Source organism: Panthera onca, chromosome B3 (assembly GCF_046562875.1).
Source record: "Panthera onca isolate mPanOnc1 chromosome B3, mPanOnc1 haplotype 2, whole genome shotgun sequence".
Classification (NCBI taxonomy): domain Eukaryota; kingdom Metazoa; phylum Chordata; class Mammalia; order Carnivora; family Felidae; genus Panthera; species Panthera onca.
In genome coordinates this window covers 47,692,414-47,711,484 of record NC_138344.1, presented here as the reverse complement: position 1 = coordinate 47,711,484, position 19,071 = coordinate 47,692,414, and the positions used below count along the sequence as shown (strand labels likewise).

At 38.7% G+C, this 19,071-nt stretch overlaps 1 protein-coding gene across 10 annotated transcripts in view; it reads right to left on the bottom strand.

The window, feature by feature from the left end:
• The window catches only part of ZNF280D (zinc finger protein 280D), a 244,600-nt gene that overhangs the window by 149,645 nt on the left and 75,884 nt on the right, over positions 1 to 19,071 (bottom strand). For 6 of the 10 annotated variants that reach the window (XR_013556299.2, XM_060618430.3, XM_060618445.3 and 3 more), the window contains exon 1: positions 1,468 to 1,533. The exons of 2 other annotated variants lie outside the window; for them this stretch is intronic. The gene's annotated coding sequence lies outside the window, so the exon portion shown is untranslated. Of the gene's footprint in view, positions 1 to 1,467; positions 1,534 to 19,071 lie in introns of those variants that run through there. 2 more of the 10 variants (XR_013556306.2, XR_013556303.2) reach the window with 2 other exon arrangements.

Below are 19,071 nucleotides of genomic sequence, written 5' to 3'. Positions count from 1 at the left end.
TAGGTGAGCCTCCTTGCTTCTCCTCACTCACCTTATTCCCACAGACAAAAAAAGAAATATAGTGAATTGCGTGCACACTGAGGTATCAGAAGACCTAAGGTTCTAGAAATGGTTCTATCACTCCTTAGCCATGACCTCATTAAAGATGTCTCCCTGAGGCCGTCTCCTGATCTTCAAGATGGTGCCATAAACACAGACCAGTGCAAAAGGGGTCTTCAGGTACAAATAGATTGCACCAATGGCAGATACAAATGCAAGATAACAGTTGTAACGGTATTTATACTGATGTTTCGAAACATCAAGAGCAAAGCAGCCGTAACAATTCTCCAAGCAAACCAGTGCCTTCCTTGGCACAGCAAGTTTCCGCTTAGGCAGCCTAAGTTGCCACTAATCCCCCGAAAGCAGGACTTCTCACAAATGCTAAGAGGGGGCTTTTGTACTTTAAAACTCTACTCCGAGGCTTCAATTTTATGCTTAATGGCACTAAAAGATGTCAAATTCTTAAGACCCAGTCCAAATCTCAAAACAATAAAGTTTAAGTCCACAGAATTTTTAAAAAACCAATCTTTGCAAACAAAGAGAAACCCTTGGACCAAGGTCTCCCGTGCTTGCAGAAGCGGGTCCGCTTTGACGTTTCTCCTCTCTAGCAGATTTCTCCTTAAAAGCCTTCAAACTTGACGTAAGTTGGGAAGAACTTCCATCTCTAGAGCAAGATAAAACCTCAGAGTGAGCTCATTCTTTATGTCTCATTAAGTGAAACCTGAAAGCACGGTCAGTAAATTGTGTACCCAACTCCACGTTTCTCCTCAGGGCCCTTCTGCAGACAATAACGGGACTTCAAGGGCAGAGCAGGGAAAGTCCCTTTGACAAGAATGAGGGTGTGAGCGTGGAATGACTGGTCACCTGGGGGCGAGGGGTAGGGCAGCAGACAGGGGCCCTAGGGCCCTGGACGCCTGGAAGTTCGGGACCCCCTTTGGTCTCTGTCTACCACTTTAGAGACTCCGGGGAGCGTCGTTGTGAGGGAGGCATGGGTCCCCGCCAAACATCGGCACAAAATGTACGGCGGACCAAAGGGAGTAGTCTCCAGAGGAGAGCCAAACCCAAGCTGGGGCAAACAGGCGCACAGGCCCTGGAAGGCGAGATGGAGGAGGCGGTGGAGGAGGCGGAGGAGGAGACGGAGGAAGCGGCGAAGGCCTGCGCGGCCCCGGCCTGCCGCACCGAGCCGCCTGCCGCAGCGAGCCGTCTGCCGCGTCGCGCCGGGATCCCTCCCCCGCCGGGGCCGGCGCAAGATGGCGGTCAGGCCGCCGCCGCGCAGCCGGTCCCCTCCCCCGCGCCCTGGGCGCTCTCAGCAAACCGCGCCGGCCTCGACACCCCCGGCCCAGCGCCCCCGGAGTGAGGCGGCGCAGGCCGCGCGGGAGGGCCTCTGCCTGCTGCAGCGCGGGGCGGGCGGGGGCGGGGGGCGCTTACCGTGAGCGGAGCGGATCGGCCTGACTGGGGCCCTGAGGAGGAGGAGAAAGAGGAGGAGGAAAAGGAGGAGCACGAAAAACTACACGGCGGCAACGGCGGCGGCTCCCATTGCGGAGCAGCAGATGAGCCGTGGGAAGGGGGGGGGGGGGGGGGGTGTTCTCGTGGAGCCGGCGCGCTGCCTCATGGGTAGGCTCCGGGTCAGCCTTCGCGCGTCCGGGCTCCCTTTCTTCTAGCCGACACGGGAGGCGGGCGCCGGCATGTGCGTCGCACCGCAGGCCTTCGAAGGCCGCGGCGCCCCACCACGCGCTGGCCGCGGGCGAGGGCTAGGGCCGGGGCCTGGCGAGGCTGTGAGAGCCCGCCTGCTTGTCGGCCCGGTCGGGCCAGCTGTCTCGAAATCGGGGCTGCACCGGGTCTGAAGGCATGGGAACGTGAGTTCCAGGTCCTCCCTGTGTGTAGCAGCTAGTTCTCGGCAGGCTTGGAAAGAAAGAACGTCTAGGAAGAGAGGCGCCATTACAAAGACTGTTCCTGAGGCGCGAAGACGTAAACCAGATGAGAAGTCAAGACAGGTTCTTTTAATAATTGGCTAATTTCGCCATACTTTTTTCAAACCTGCGATTTTAATTGTCTCCTTTAATTCCTGCCATATGGATGCCTGTAATAACTTAAAAAAAAAAAAAAAAGAAAGAAACATGCATTTTCAAGGACACTTACCAAGATACTGCTTGCTACACACTATATTCTGATCTGTAAGAGAAGTTTCCTCTCCGAGTTGTTCTCACAAGATCAATGTATCTTCATTAGATCCTTGAAACACACACACACAACACCAATCACTGTGCAAACCCATCACTGAATTGTACTAATTCTCCCTATTTGAATTAGTTTCTTCTTTTTCATCCAGACTGCCCCCAGCTTTTCTTTGGTGTTTAGCATTACAGTCACTTCATTATTGGTTACCACCCCCAGATTAATCTTACCCAAAGGCCACCTGAATTAACCCTAGAAGACCTGGAATGGCTACAGGTAACCATGACCTACTCTTCCCCCATCTGTGCCAGGGAGAGTCTACCCAGCTTTCTCTTTTCTTCCTGGCCCTGAAAGTCAACTTTGTAGGAAAAGAGAATAATTAAAATAACAAACTGGGAAGCTGAAAGTTAAAAAAAATCTTGGTGTATTATTCTTAAATCGTTATATTTCAAATATACTTCTAATGGTTCTCAAAGCATTATGGTATGAAAATGAACTTAGATTTCACTCTGTGTTCTATAGTTTGGTCCTCGGTTTAAAGAGACAGAAACTTAATGTTGTTAGACCCTAGAGCTAATTTAAATCCAGGGGATGATTCATGCCAACCAAACTTAATACAGACTGATCTACAAACCAGTTTATCCCTCTTTTTTTTTTCCCCCTTTCGTGAAAAGCATAACTGCTCTGAAGACCAGAAAACCTGGTTGACACATTTTCACTCAAAGGAAACATTTATATGAGAAGCTACATTATAAAGGATGTCCAATGAGTATGGAATCAACACACATGAAGTAATTTAGATTATTATTATTATTAATTATTATTTTGACTACTCCATCCTTAAAACTCCTCCCTTGGCTTGTAGAACATGACTCTCTTGGTTCTTTTGACTTACTATCATTTTCTTAAGAGCTTCTCTTTCTCTGACTTCTATTTTCTGCCCTTTTCCTTATATACATACTCTTTAAGTGTCCTCACCATACTCATTCTCAAGTGAGATCATGCTCCACACCCTTCCCTGACTGTAGTGGGCATAGGTGATTGCCCAGCTTCCATTCCACCACTCCATTGTATCCACCTATACAATTTGGATGAAATAACCACTATCCAATTCCAAGAATGGTCCAGTCAGCGTAAAACTATTATAATTACTACCCTTACCTCCCTCTGAACCAGTTTTGGTTTCATAAACCAATTAGAGCAAAGCCCAGGATTTTTGTTTGTGGGCAAAAGAGAAGTTATTTCCTTCTCTGAATGCTATAGCATTGGCATTAGAATGTGAATACTGGTAGAGTTATAACTTTTTTGTCCTTTTTTCTACTGAGAAGAGCCAACTGAGAATAAAGCTAACAAATGGAAGAGGAAGGGCTGGGTGAATCAATCATAGGGAAAGGAAGTCAATCCCTGAGAGCATCACAAGCCTCCAAACCAAACCCAACCTGAACCCCCTGCTACCTCTAGACTTCTCTATTATATGTGCCAATAAATTTCCTTTTCTGTTTAAGTAGAAGGGATCCAGAATAAGACTCTGTGGCAAAAAAAATTATTTTTAGCTGAAGGCATTTGAGTTCCTGCAATCTCTTATCTGCCTAAAAGTGGAGCCTCCCAAAAGAACTCAATTGTCATAAATCTCCTCCCAGGGAGCAACCAGGGAAGATTAGCTCTTATCAACAGAGACAGTGAGAATTGTCACCACACCTAAACAATCATTATCACAAAACTATCATATCTCCCATCTATTCTCCTACGGGCCCATTTATCTTTCCTAAACGTCATTTGTTTTCCCATAAGTGCACTTTCTCCCCCACCCCTTTCCAATAAGTCAATTGTTTTCATGTAAGTGCCCTCTCCCCTCCCCTTCACCTATTTAAATTGTATATAAGCCCCAAATTCTAACCACTCCTTTGAGTCACATTTCTTTGTAAACCCCCCTACAAGGTTTGTGATTAAATTCTGTCTTTTCTCTTGCTAACCTGTCCTTTTGTCACTTTTACTCACAAGCCCCTGAAAAGTAAATCTAAGAGAATAAAGAAAAAGTTTGCTCCCTGACAAAGCCATTTTAAGTGGACTTTCTGTTACTTGCAAGTGAAAGCACCCTAACTGTGACAGAGACAAATATTCACCATCTTGCATACCCAGGAAACCCACATTTCCTAGCTCCTATGTCAGGCCATGTGACTGTTTCTGGCCAGTGCAATGTAGGCAGAAGCAGTGATTGCCCAATCTAAAGCCTGACCCTTAAAGCCTCCAGTGATTTGTAGTTCCTTTTTATTTTTCACACATCAGTCAGCCACATAACAGAAAATTCTGAGGAGCTAAGGAAAGGCAGTAACATTAGATGGAAGGACCCTAGTTCTGTTAATAATTGCATGGAGCACATCTAATACAATGATCTTCATTGTACTGATGGGAGCAAAACATAAACTTTTACTGGGTTATGACTGAGATTTGAGGGTTGTTTATTACTAAATCACTAACCTTGATTAATAATAGAAACAATGGCCTACCATAACAAAAAATCCAAATAGGTGGCATTAGTTTAGCATAGCAGTCATGTGGAAATTAAAGAACCATGTAGTAGGCTGGATAACCAAAAATTCATATTAGGCAGGGGCTAAGCTGTTGCCTATAATACCTTAGAAGGCAGATTGGTATAAGTACATATTTTCTAGCTTTAAGGGAAGAGTTGAGAAAACAATATTAATTGTAGATGTTGGTGACTTTTTATGTGATTAGCAAGATATTACTAGAAAGAGATTAGCATGGAACCAGTTTACAAACAAATGAAAGGAAATAGAATCCAGCATTTGGAGGTCTTGCAGAGTTTGAAAACACAATACTCCTAGATTCAGAAGAGGAAGAGCTATGATTTTAAAAGGCTTTGAGCAAGGAAAGCTCAGTAGGATTTGAACAAAATGACTCAGCCCTTAGGAACAGATCAGATTACACATGTTGTTTCAAATCGTATCTACTGTTTCAGATAGCCTCAAAGTAACAGCTATTATTTGTTCCCCAGCTTTACTGAGGTGTAACTGACAAAATTGTATTATAAAGTGTACAGGATGATTTGATATACATATCCATTGTGAAATTATTACAATTAGGTTAATTAACACATCCATCCCCTCACACAGTTACTTTGCATGTGTATGGTGAGAAAGTTTAAAATCTACTCTCTTAGCAAATTTCAAGTATACAACACAGTATTAGTACATCAAATCCCCAGAATGTATTCATATTATAATTGAAAGCTGTGACCAGCATCTCCCCAGAGTAGCAACTGTTAAATTGAGAGTGAGATTTGATTAAGAAAGTGGAGAAATAAGGCATCTTTTAGAAGTATGTCCCCAGGGGCAATATTGTTGGTGCTTCAACCGTTACTCTCAGATATCTACCCACTTTTTTGGGGGTGCTCCCTTTGCCCCAAGCTTCACTGCGCCTTCCAACAGCTAGCATCTGCAGCTCTTTTTCAGAGGACTACACTTAGGCTCTTGGAGCCACTTTTCCTCCCAACACAGAGACTGAAAATACTTGGGAATTTATACCCATAGGGCAAGCTCTTAACCAAGAACTGATAAATGCAGGAGTGTGAAAGTCCTAACTCCCTTGTTGGGTGAGAACAACTTGGAAGCATGACTCACACTCCAGAATTCCCCTCTAGGACCAGTGCATCCCTACCCCAAATTCATTATGTTAAAACCCTAATCCCCAGTGTGATCGTATTTGGAGATAGGGCCTTTCGGAAACAATGGAGACCTCTCTCTCATTCATTCTTTCTCTCTCTCTCTCTGATTCTCCCTCTCCCTCCCTCCCCCACTCTCTCAGGATACAGCAAGAAGGCTCCATTCTACAAGCCAGGAAGCAGGTTCTCACCAGGCACTGAGTCTGCCACAACTTGATCTTGGACTTCCCAGCCTCCAGACTGTGGGAGACAAATGTTTATCATTTGGAGAGCCTGGGTGGCTCAGTCAGTTAAGTGCCTGACTTCAGCTCAAGTCATGATCTCATGGTTCATGGGTTCAAGCCCTTCATTGGGCTTTCTGCTATCAGCACAGAACCCACCTCAGATCTTCTGTCCCCCTCTCTCTTTGGGACCCTCTCAAAAATAAACATTTTTTTTTTTTTTAAAGAAGTGTTTGTTGTTTAAGCCACCCAGTCTATGGTATTTTTGCTATAGCATCTCAAACTAAGACAGTGTTAGTAATGCAAACCTCTTTGTTCCCTCAGCCATAGAGATGGTAGCTGATTCCTGTAGTCACCACCTCCATAATATTTAGTGTTATCTTTTTGCTGTTAACAATTCTTTATTTTAAGTTCTCTTTGTATTTAGGTTAGTAGTTAGGAGATAGTATGCTTCTATCTCCTAACTGGATCCTTAGTGATACACTTGGCTTCCTCTTCTTCCTTGCCCTGCTTTCCCCACTTGTATACAAAGTTCTTAATAGTCAATTTTCACAAATCCTCTTCTCAGGATCTCCTGGGTAACTCAACCTAAAACAGTCTCAGAAAGAATTTTGGGTGTTGTTAATATTGAACTGACTGGAAACAAATGGATCAGAGGCCTACTATAGTTTTGAGAAAACTCTACTGTGAAAGTAACTAGGCACCTAATCTAAAATTATTTTTAATTTTAAAGCTGTAAAACCATCTTTGGTTGACCACTAGCCTCTTCAAGTATGAAAGCTATACAGTCTCCAGGGAGAGCAGTCTAATTCAGATATGGCCACGGAAGATTATAAACAAGGAAAACTTCCCAAAGTGTAGAGCCAGAGGAAATGAAGAAAGATAATATCCTGGTTAACTTTACATATTGACTTGACTGGGATAAGCAATGCCCAGTAAAGCTGATAAAACATTATTTCTGGATGTGTCTATGAGGGTGGTTTCAAAAGAGAGTCCCATTTGAATCAGTAGACTGAGCAAAGAAGATTGTCTTCACCAATGTGGATGGGCATCATACAATCTGTTGAGGGCCTAAATAGAAGAAAAAAGGCAGAAGGAGAGTGAATTTACTCTCTCTGCTTGTGCATCAACTCCTGCCCTCAGATATCAGCACTCTTGGTTCTTGGGCCTTAAGACTCAGGCCAGGACTTACACCATCAGCCCCCCTCATTCTCAGCCTTCAGATTTGTACTGAATATGCCACTGGCTTTTTTGGTTCTCCAGCTAGATGTAAATATAGATACAGATATATAGAAATAAAGATATGTATCTGTCTCTATATTTAACACCTATTGATTGTTTCTCTGGAAAACGCTATTACAGAGTATCTCACCAAAAGAAGAATTAGAGTTTAACACCTAACCAAGGAAACTTCTTCACCTCTGGTATAAAGGGCCTTCAAAAATGTCTTGTCATCAGGATTTCAGAATTGCTATAAAGGTGTAACCACTTTGTCTCACATTCTGCTCCTTTTCTAACAAGAGTGTCTTTTGTAGTTATCCTCCTTCACTTCTACCATTGTATATTGAGTGTAAGTCTTGTGGGAGGAGTGGATTATATGCATTAGCTCATAGGTCACCAAACTGAGAAAAGTCACATCTAGAGCTGATGAAGAAATCTGTGCACCATCTGAGACTTTACGCTAGACACAATGGCTTGATGGGACTCTGGATTATCACCTTTGGACATAGGTTAGTGTAAGGGAGGAAAAGAAGAATACGTATTTGGGACCAGAAAGGTGGATTAAGACAGAGATAATCACTTAATTTTCTCCTTTGAACATTTCCCATCCCTTTTACATTCAAGTGGCAGCATGTAACTAGTTCAGGACAGTGGAATGTAATCAGAAGCAATTTACATCAATGCTACTGAAGTGTGGTTCAGAGACCAGTATTGTTCCATGATTTGTTTGTTTTTGGTCCATAACAAGGTAAGAATAGCAAATGAAAATATTTAGAAACTTATATAGAAATTGGACATTTTCACAACATCTTTGTTGTCTTTTACAAAAGTAATAGTCTGTAACAGATCGGAAAGTTTTTAAAAAGTGGTCCTTTGCTACAGATAGTTTGAGAAGCTGTATTCTAACATCACCTCTAGCCCAGCCTCTAAAACTTCTTAACATTCTTCCCAGACCTTTTTGTTCTTCAGTTGGTCAGATGCAGAGGATCTACCAGAGTACTTGAAGCCCTAGAAAATAGTGGACGTACGAGGTAGAAGTAACCTGGGGTTTCTGAATGATTGATGGAAGAGAAACAAATCCCCAAAAAACACATCAATATCCACTAGACTATAAGGTGAGTGAGAAATAAACTTTAATATGTTAAGTCTCTGGGATTTGGGGGTTATTTTTTTGAGTAGCTAGTGTAAGTTATCCAAATACATTGTTACTGACTTTTCCTATGACATTGACTTTTATCTCTATTTTCATTATTCCTCAACTTATATCCTCAAAGCACACCCCTCCCCAAAGCATCAGAGCCATATATCTCATCACCTAGTTGACAATCCCACTTGGATGTCCCACAGGACCTAAAAACTCAACATTACTAACACTTAATCCTTTATGCTCCCTCTTTTTTTCTCTATTCAATTTTGTTCAGCCATAGCGCCATCCCTCCAACTTTCTAATCCTGAAATCTTGGAATAACCCTCACCTTCTCCTTCTCTTGTCCCCATCATAACCCATCAACCCTGTACCAACTTCTGAAGGTTCTACCTTCACCACATCTTTCTAACCGTTTCCCTACTTTTAATTTCTAGTTCCTCTACTCTACCTCACTTGAGTGAGAAAATCTTCCTTTGTACACTCCTGCAATTAATTTCTTCCAACATTATAAAACACATTTCTTTTTTTTAAATTTTTTAAATGTATATTTATTTTTGAGAGAGACAGAGACAGAATGTGAGTGGGTTGGGGCAGAGAGAGAGGGAGGCACAGAATCCCAAGCAGGCTCCAGGCTCCAAGCTGTCAGCACAGAGCCCGACACGGGGCTCGAACTCACAAGCTGTGAGATAATGACCTGAGCTGAAGTCGGATGCTCAACCAACTGAGCCACCCAGGCGCCCCTATAAAACACCTTTCTAAGAAGCAAATCTAAATATATAACATCCATGCTTTAGAAATATATCAATTTTTTACATAGCCCTTAAAGACAAAACTCATGCTCCTTAACATGATGTGCTGGATACTGTGGATTGGCCACTTCAATTTCCATTCCACTCTCCTTCTAATTGGACATGATAGAAAGCTAAACAAAACACACAAAAAAACACAACTATACTCTCCATACAGCCTTACCAGTAGAGTTCTAGATGTGTTAGGTTCTGCAATTTGATGCACCTGCACTAAATTTGAGGTCGAAGCCATCTTCTGGCAGCAAGGTTATTAAGATGTGACTGTTAGAGGCAATTGCAGCAGTTGAGTACTAGTGGTAGTATTATCTATCTATAACTGCAGGTTTGTACCTTTTGACTCCCTTCACCCATTTAGCTCAGCCTCCAATCTCTGCCTCTGGTAACCACCAATCTGTTCTCTATATCTATGAGTTTGGTTCTTTACTTATTTGTTTAGATTTTACATAAAAGTGAGATCATGCAGTATTTGTCTTTCCTTGTCTTATTTCACTTAGCATAATGATCTCAACGTCCATCCATGTTGTCACAAATCACAAGATTTCATTCCTTTTATGGCTGAGTAATATCCCATTATATATATATACATATATATATATATATATATATATATATATATATATATGTATATATATACTTATCACATTTTCTTTATCCATTCATCTGACAATGTACACTTAGAGTCCATATCTTGCCTCTTCTAAATAATGTTGCAATAAACATGGGGTACACGTATCTTTTTGAGTTAGTGTTTTTGTTTTATGTGCACAGCACCCAGAAATGGAATTGCTGGGTCATATGCCCATTCTATTTTTAATTTTTTGAGGTATCTCCATACTGTTTTCTACCATAGCTTCACCAATTAGCATTACTACCAACAGTTCATAAAGGTTCCCTTTTCTCTACATTTTCACCAACATTGGTTGTCTTTTTTTATAATACCTAACAGATGTAGGTATTACCTACAGATAATACCTTCCCTAATGATTAGTGAATTTGAGCACATTTTCATATACACATTGGCCACCTGTATGTCTTCTTTGGAAATATGTCTATTCAGATCTTCTGCCCATTTTTAAATCAGATTTTCTTTTTTCCTATTGAATTATATGGGTTCTTTATATATTTTGGATATTAATCCCTTATCAAATATATGATTTACAACTATTTTCTCCTATTCTAAGTGACCACATTCTTATGTAACATTGCATTTATAGCTAATACAGTATATAATTAGCGTTAGTAGTTATTACAAAAGTCAGTCTATATTGTAATTATTGTCTACTGCTCTCTACTAAACTATATGCTTGTTGAGCACAGAGACTGTGTTTCATTAGTCTTTACCTTTTCAGTGATTATCACAAAACCTATACCAAGCCTCAATGAATGTTTGATTAATTAATAAACAAATATGTGAACGAATGACAAACATTCTAAAAAGCTGCATTTTTTGGTCTATTGTACCATATAGGAAACACGTAGAACATTTCTTTATTAAATCATTTTTTCTTCAGTCAAAATATAATAAAATTTATTAGATTAAGCTGGATTGAATTTTTGTGCGGTAATACAACCATACTTTCCTGAGACTATTCCTTTTTTATTTTACTTAGAGTTTTAGGTGCTCCTCAATGAGGTAAATACACAGGTCCAATTCATAATAAATATGTTTAATGAATTTCATTTTAATTTCCTTTCCATAACTCCTCAGTTACTAACTTACACACAAACTTCAACTACTTCTGTGGGTAGTTGGTTATTTCCATTATGTATAGATTCTACTAGTTTCATTTTTAAATATTAAACTAATCCTTGTTTTCAAATTTGGGCATATTTGCTAGTGTCTCACTGTTCCATGATCCAAATACCTAACCCACAGCTGAGACATTGTTAGATGAATTTGACATTTGTTATATTAATAGTTTCCTGAGTATGTAAAATTTTGATGTGATCATTTTGACTAGGGAACATTTTGGTACAGACTAAAATAGAAACTCATACTATTTTTTATTTTGATAAAATATTCAAAATTATTTTTCTCAACCCATTCCTAAGTCTCATACAATTACATCTTCAGTAGGAGTAAAGATCTGGGATGTGATGAGACTTAGAGATCAAGTGGGGTAAGGAATGAGGTATAAACAACAAAATTGAGTTTATGTTTTGTCATGATCATGACCATTTTGATGAGTCTGTAACAATTGCATCAAACTGGCCATCTCAAAAAAACAGAATTCAGAGCTATGTATATGTCCTGTCTCCATTTCTAAGTGTAAGCTCTAAAACAGTGGTAGAGTACTAGATCATAAATAGGCTAACATATTTTGGTTATTATAAGTTAGTTAGTAATTATAAGTGATAATATTTGTAAGTGATAAGCAGGTAGAACTATGTAATATAATCTCTAAATATGTTGACTCAGTGACACATGAACAGCATTTAGTCATGAAATAAAAATATAAAACATTTTATCCAAAATATTTAATAATGTACATAATCATAGCCATGCATCATAATGAAACATAATTGATAAAGAATTTACAAAAGCGATAATCAGTTTTTCCAGTTTATTGATATATAATTGGCATATAATATTGTATAAGTTTAAGATGTATTCCATAACTATTTGAGATATGTATATATTGCAAAACTATTACCACAATAGGTTTAGTTAACATCCATTACCTCACATACATTTTTTTCTTATGATAAGACTTTTAAGAAATAATCTCTTAGCAGCTTTCAAATATTCAATATAGTATTGTTAACTGTAGTCACCTTGAACATTACTGTTTTCTATACCTCCAAAACTTAACTTATAACTCAAAGTTTGTACCTTTGAATACCTTCACCTATTTCCCCCATTCCACTGCCTCTACCTCTGGCAACCACCAATCTGATTTTTGTTTCCATGAATTTGGGTTTTTTTTAGATTCCACATAGAAGTAAGACCATGTAGTATATGTCTTTCTCCGTTTGACTTATTTCACTTAGCATAATGACCTCAAGTTTCATCCATGTTGTAGCAAATGTCAGGATTTCCTTCTTTTTTAGGGCTGAGAAATAAATCCATCCAGTAATGGACATTTAGGTTGTTTCCATGTCTTAGCCACTGTAAATAATGCTGCAACAAACATGGGGTGCAGATATCTCTTCGAGACAGAGATATCATTTCATTCAGATATAACCCAGAAGTGGAACTGCTGGATCATATGGTAGTTTTAGCTTTAATTTTTTGAGGAACCTCTATATTGTCTTCCATAATGGCCAGTTTACATTTCCATCAACAGAATATAAGGGCTTCTTTTTCTCTATATCCTTGTCAGCACTTAAAACTTGTTTAATTTTATAATAGTCATCCTAACAGGTGTGAAATGATATCTCATTGTGGTTTTGATTTGCATTTCCCTGATGATTAGTGATGTTGAGTGCCTTTTCATGAGAGAGAGCGCGCACATGCGCAGGGGAGGGGCAGAGTGAGAGGGAGAGAGAGAGCAGTCAGCACAGAGTCCAACATGGGGCTCTGGGGCTTGATCTCACGAATCAAATCATGACATCATTACCTGAGTCAAAATCAAGAGTCAGACACTTAACCAACTGAGCCACCCAGGTGCCCCTGGCATTAATTCTTCTTTAAATTTTGGTAAACCCCACCAGAAAAACCATCTGGTCCTAAGCTTTTCTTTGTTGGGAGGTTTTTGATTATTGATTCAATCTCCTTACTCTTTATTAGTTGATTCAGATTTTCTCTTTCTTCATGATTCATTTTGGTATGCTAAATGTTTCTAGGACATGCATTCATTTCTTCTAGGTTGTCTAATTTGTTGGCATATAATCATTCATAGTAGTCTCTTATGGTTCTTTATATTGTGATATCAGTTGTAATGTCTCCTCTTTCATTTACAACTTTATTTTTGGGTGCTCTTTGCTCAGTCTAGCTAAAGAACCAACTCTTTGTTTTGCTGTTTTTGTTCATCTTTTCAAAGAACCAACTCTTAGTTTTGCTGATCATTTCTATTGTTTTCCTGTTTTCTATTTCACTTATTTCTGCTCTAATCTTTCTAATTCCTTTCTTCCGCTAATTTAGGGCTTAGTTTGTTCTTCTTTTTCTAGTTCCTTGAGGAGCAAAGTTAGGATGTTTATTTGAGATCTTCCTTTATTCTTGATGTATACATTTATTGCTATAAACGTCTTTCCTCTTAGAACTGCTTTTGCTGTATCCCACAAGTTTTGCAATGTTGTATTTCCATTTTTGTTTGTCTCAAGATATTTTTTAATTCCTCTTTTGATTTCTTCTTTGATCCTTTGGTTGTTCATGATTGTGTTGTTTAATTTCCATGTATTTGTGAATTTTCCAGATTTCTTCCTCTTATTGATTTCTAGTTTTATACCATTGTGGTCATAAAAGATACTTAAGTGTGATTTCAATATTCTTTAATTTGTAAGTCCTGTTTTGTGACCTAACATAAGATATATCCTGAAGAATTATCTGCATGAATTTGAGAAAAATGTATATTTTGCTGCTATTAGATGGGATATTCTGCATATGTCCATTAGGACCATTTAGTCCATAGTGTTGTTCAAATCTACTGTTTCCTTATTGATTGTCTGAGAGTAGGGTATTAAAGTCCTCAACTATTATTGTATTGCTGTTTATTTTTCCTTTTAGTTTTGTTAGTATTTGCCTTATATATCAGGTGCTCTGCTGTTGGGTGCGTAAATACTTAGATAATTTTTGTTTTTAAATGTATCTATGTAATGCTTCGTTTCAAAAAAGTTTGTATACAGATACAAATAATATGGAAATATCAAATAAATTAAAAACAAGAAAGTCAGTCAAAAGGGAAGAAAGGTTAAGAAAGTTTCATATTGTCCTAATGCAAAACGCAAACCAATTTCTTAGGAAAGTAAAACTATGCTTGAATTCAAACCAGAAAATAATTTCTCCACTGGATCATCATAGGCAAGATTCTATGTATGATATGCCTTAATCTGGGAGTAGATTTCAGTGTAGCCAGAGAAATGGATGAATTACGAATTCTCTGGATAGTCCTCCTTAGTGATTCTTTCATCTAAGCTTTAAAAAAGAATAGTGAACAGCTCTGAATTTGAAATTAACCCACCTGAGAAACACCTAGAATACAGCTATTCATTGTCACTAATTAAGTACAGAGCCTTATGTTTTAATAATCACTAGAGCTGGGGGGTAGCTTTGACATTTTCTGGTGAATATTAAAACATGCAAAAGATGCCTGTATAAAAAGTCACCCCACCTGGTACTTGGGAGTTGTGCCAAAAAAATAAAGCACAAGAATAAAGATGAAATTGTCTTCAGAAAATAATTTGTGCCCCCTCTAACGTACTGAAAACTGGGTAACTGATATTACAGAGTTCCACACCATAAAGCATGGCAGCAATAATTTTGGTCTGGAAAATGTTAAATACCACCACCACACTTTGCATTAAAATTTGTTATACTAAAATATCCATAGAGCATCAATATGTGAATACTATTAATTTGTTATTATGGAATAGCCCACCTGAAACTTGCCTGCTTTTTTAATATAATATTGCTCTAAGATATCTAGAGTTGCAATTATCAAGTATGAAGCAGCAGTTTAAATGACTTATCTGGTAAGCAGCACATAAGTGAAGCTTCTAATTTTCATAGCACAAAGGAAGCAGTATTTTAAAAATGGAATAGCCCATGTTGCAAATATTTGAACTGTCATGAGATGGCCAAGTCATTTGAAGTGAGATTCTTGTTCATTTTTGGAACATCTTTGGTCATTATTTCTTCAAGCATTGACTCTGTTCCGTTCTCTCCTTCCTCTCCTTTTGGAACTCTGATTATATGAATATTAGATCTGTCCTCCATGTCTCCTGACTTTTCTTCTATATTTCCTATTTCTTTTGTCTATCTGTGTTTCATTCTGGAAAATTTCTTCTAAAATATTTTCTAATTTGCTCTTGTATTTATCCATTCATTTGTAAATGTTTATATCACATTAATTTATGTATAATATCATTGGTTCTTTTAAAAATATTATCAGCCGTCTTTTAGATTATTGTGATATTTTAAATTTGTTTTTTATTTAAGTATAGTAAGCCACATTTTAAAAAAATCTCTTCTCTAATAATTCCAATATCTGCTATATTTTATTTCTGTCATTTTTTCATGGGATGCTTTCCTTGTGTGTGTGTGTTTGTGTATGTGTGCCTATGTTGTTTTACTGTACACTGTTTATTGTCCATAAAATATTATGTGAAAGGATTCTTTGAAGTCTAGCATAAATGTACCTTCCTTCAGAAAGGATTTTCTTCTACCAGTTTAGAACAAAATTATACAAATTCATGGCTTCATGTTCAATGGGCCATTCAAATCCAGATCTGTAATTCTTGTGAAGAGTGAGCTCACAGCCACAGCCTCTCAGGGAGTTTTTCTCCTTTTTTTTTACATCTGTTTTTTGAAGTGCCAAGGCAACATTCTCTTTGGTCTCTGCATGTATGGATAGGTATATTTCAGGTTTTCTTTTGCTCTGAAGGTGACACCACTTCAGTGGAGAAGGGGTTGTCTGCTATGTACCCCCCACCCTCACTGTGGGCAGGACTTGGGTTTCAACTTCTGATTTCTTACATGTGAGATTGCTAAAACCAATGCCCAAACATGCCCAGATCAACAACTTCCCTTAGAGTAAAGGCAGCCTCAGTGTATCAGTGCTTTGCTTCTGTCTCCAGAGTCTATTGTTTTCTTGTTTTCTTGGATTTTGGCCATAATTTGGGCTCTACAATGCTTTTAAGAAAAAAAAACTTAATAATTTTTCCAATATTTTTAGGCTCTTTTGTCAGAAGGATTGGGAGTAAAAATAGAATATATAACTTTATAAAGAAGAGAGGTTTTCTTTTCTTCTAATGTCTGTGTCTAGTTTTAGTATTAGAGTAATGTTGGCCTTCCAGAGCTGGGAAGTGATCATCCCTCCTCTTTAATTTTTTGGAGTGGTATTATTTTCTTCCCTAAACGTTCAATAGAATTCACCAGGAAAGCACCTGGGCGTGGATTTTTCTTTGTAGGAAATGTTTTAGTTACAAATTCAATTTCTTTAATAGACATACATATATTTACATTTTCTATTTCTTCTTGGATGAGCTTTGGCAGTCTCTGTCTTTCAAATAATCTATCCATGCCATCTAAGTTGTCAGATTTATTGGCATAAAGTCACTCATAATATTCTCTTTAACCTTTTAACATCTGAAGAATATATACTGATATCTCCTCTCTCATTCCAAATATTGTTATTTGTGTTTTCTCCCTCTTTTTCTAATCAATCTGGCTAAACTTTTATTAATTCTTTTTTCATTTTCCCAAATAAATTTCATGGAATTCTTCTATTATTTTTCTGTTTTCATTTCTGTTCTGATATGTTTTATTTCCTTTCTTCTGCTTATTTTGGGCTTGACTTTCACTTTTTTATCCAGTTTCTTATGGTGAAAGCTGTAGTCATTGAACTGAGACCTTTCTTATTTTCTAAGATAGGCATTAGTGCTATAAGTTTCTAAGTCTAGATGTATATCCATCTAACAAATTTGATTTGTTGTGTTTTCATTTTCATTCATTTCAGCAAATTATTTTTCTTCAATTCAAATCTGTCTTGATTTCTTTTTTGACATATAGGTTATCTAGAAATGTAATATTTAGTTTATAGATATTTGAGGGTTTCCTAGATATCTTTTTGTTACAGATTTATAATTTTTTAGTTTGTTTTCATATTAACAAACTTTATTTTTATTTTTTAAAGTTTTTTAAAAATTAAAAAAAAATTTTAACGTTTATTTATTTTTGAGAGACAGCGAGAGACAGAGCATGAGTGGGGGAGGAACAGAGAGAGGGAGATACAGAATCTGAAGCAGGCTCCAGGCTCTGAGCTGTCAGCACAGAGCCTGATGTAGGGCTCGAACTCAGAACCACAAGACCATAACCTGAGCTGTAGTCGTACGTTTAACCAACTGAGCCACCCAAGGGCCCCTATTTATTTTTGACACAGAGACAGAGCACGAATTGGGGAGGGGCAGAGAGAGAGGGAGATACAGAATCAAAATCAAGCTCCAAGCTCTGAGCTTTCAGCACAGAGCCCGACACAGGGCTCCAACCCACAAACCATGAGATCATGACCTGAGCCGAAGTCAAACACTGAACCCAGTGAGCCATCCAGGTGCCCCTACAGACTTTATTTTTAGAACAGTTTTAGGTTTTCAGAAAAATTGAGCAGGAGGTACAAAGTTCCCATTTAACCCTTCTTCCTTCTCCACCTTAGTTGCCCTCATTATTAACAACTTGCATTAATGTGGTACGTTTTTTGCAATTGTCTGCAATTTACATTAGGGTTCATTCTGCTTTGTACTGTTCTATGAGGTTTTTTTTTTAAGTTTATTTATTTATTTTCAGAGAGGGAGAGAGACAGAGGCTGTGAGGGGAGGAGGGGCAGAGAAGGGAAAGAGACAGAGAGAGAAAGAGAGAGAGAGAGAGAGAGAGAGAGAGAGAGAGAGAGAGAATCCCAAGCAGGCTCCACATGGTCAGCACAAAGCCCAATATGGGGCTCAAACTCACAAACTGCGAGATCATGACCTGAGCTGAAACCCAACAGTCAGATACTTAACCAACTGAGCCACCTAGGCGCCCCTTGTTTTATGAGTTTTGACAAATGCATAATGTTGTGTATCCACCATTGTAGATCATACACAATAGTTTCACTCCCCTAAAAATCCCCTGTGCTCCACCTATTTATGTCTCCCTCCCCCCAAACCCTTATCAATGACTGATCCTTTTATTGTCTCTATAGTTTTCCCTTTTCCAGAATGTCATATAGTTAGAATCATAGACTATGTAGCCTTTTCATACTGGCTTGTTTTCCTTAGCAATATGCATTTGAGGTTCATCCATGACTTTTCATGGCTTTATTTTTATTGCTGAATGTTCCATTGTCTGGATACACCACAGTTTGTTTATTCATTCACCTATTGAAGGACATTTGACTGCTTCTAGTTTTTGGCAACCATGATTAAAGTTGATATAGGGGTGCCTGGGTGGCTCAGTCAGTTAAGTGTCCAACTTCAGCTCCGGTCATGATCTCACAGTTGGTGACTTCGAGCCCTGCATCAAGCTCTGTGCTGACAGCTAAGAGCCTAGAGCCTGCTTCCGATTCTGTGTCTCCCTCTCTCTCTGCCCCTCCCCCGCTCCCTCCCTCCCTCTCTCTCTCTTTCTCAAAAATAAACAAACATTTAAAAAAAAATTTTTAAGTTGCTATAAACATTTATGCTCAGGCTTTTGCGTGGACACATTTTGAAGTAATTTAGATAAATATCCCAGACACTACGAGTTTGATTCCCTTGTCCAAGGCCATATAGTTAAGGAGTAACACAGCTAGAAATTGAACTCAAATAATCTGATCCAGAGTCTGTACCTTTAACCAGTATGTTAAACTTCCTTTCAACATGTATACAAGTCAGGTGAACAAAGTAAGGGAAGATTTCATGGGTGATGGGGTTTGAATTTAATCTTAAGAGGACTAAGAGTTGGAGTGCCTGGGTGGTTCAGTCAGTTGAGCTTCCAACTTCGGCTCAGGTCATGATCTCACAGTCTGTGAATTCGAGCTCCGCATCGGGCTCTGTGCTGACAGCTTGGAGCCTGGAGCCTGCTTCAGGTTCTGTGTCTGCCTCTCTCTCTGACCCTTCCGTTCATGCTCTGTCTCTGTCTCAAAAATAAATAAACATTAAAAGATTTTT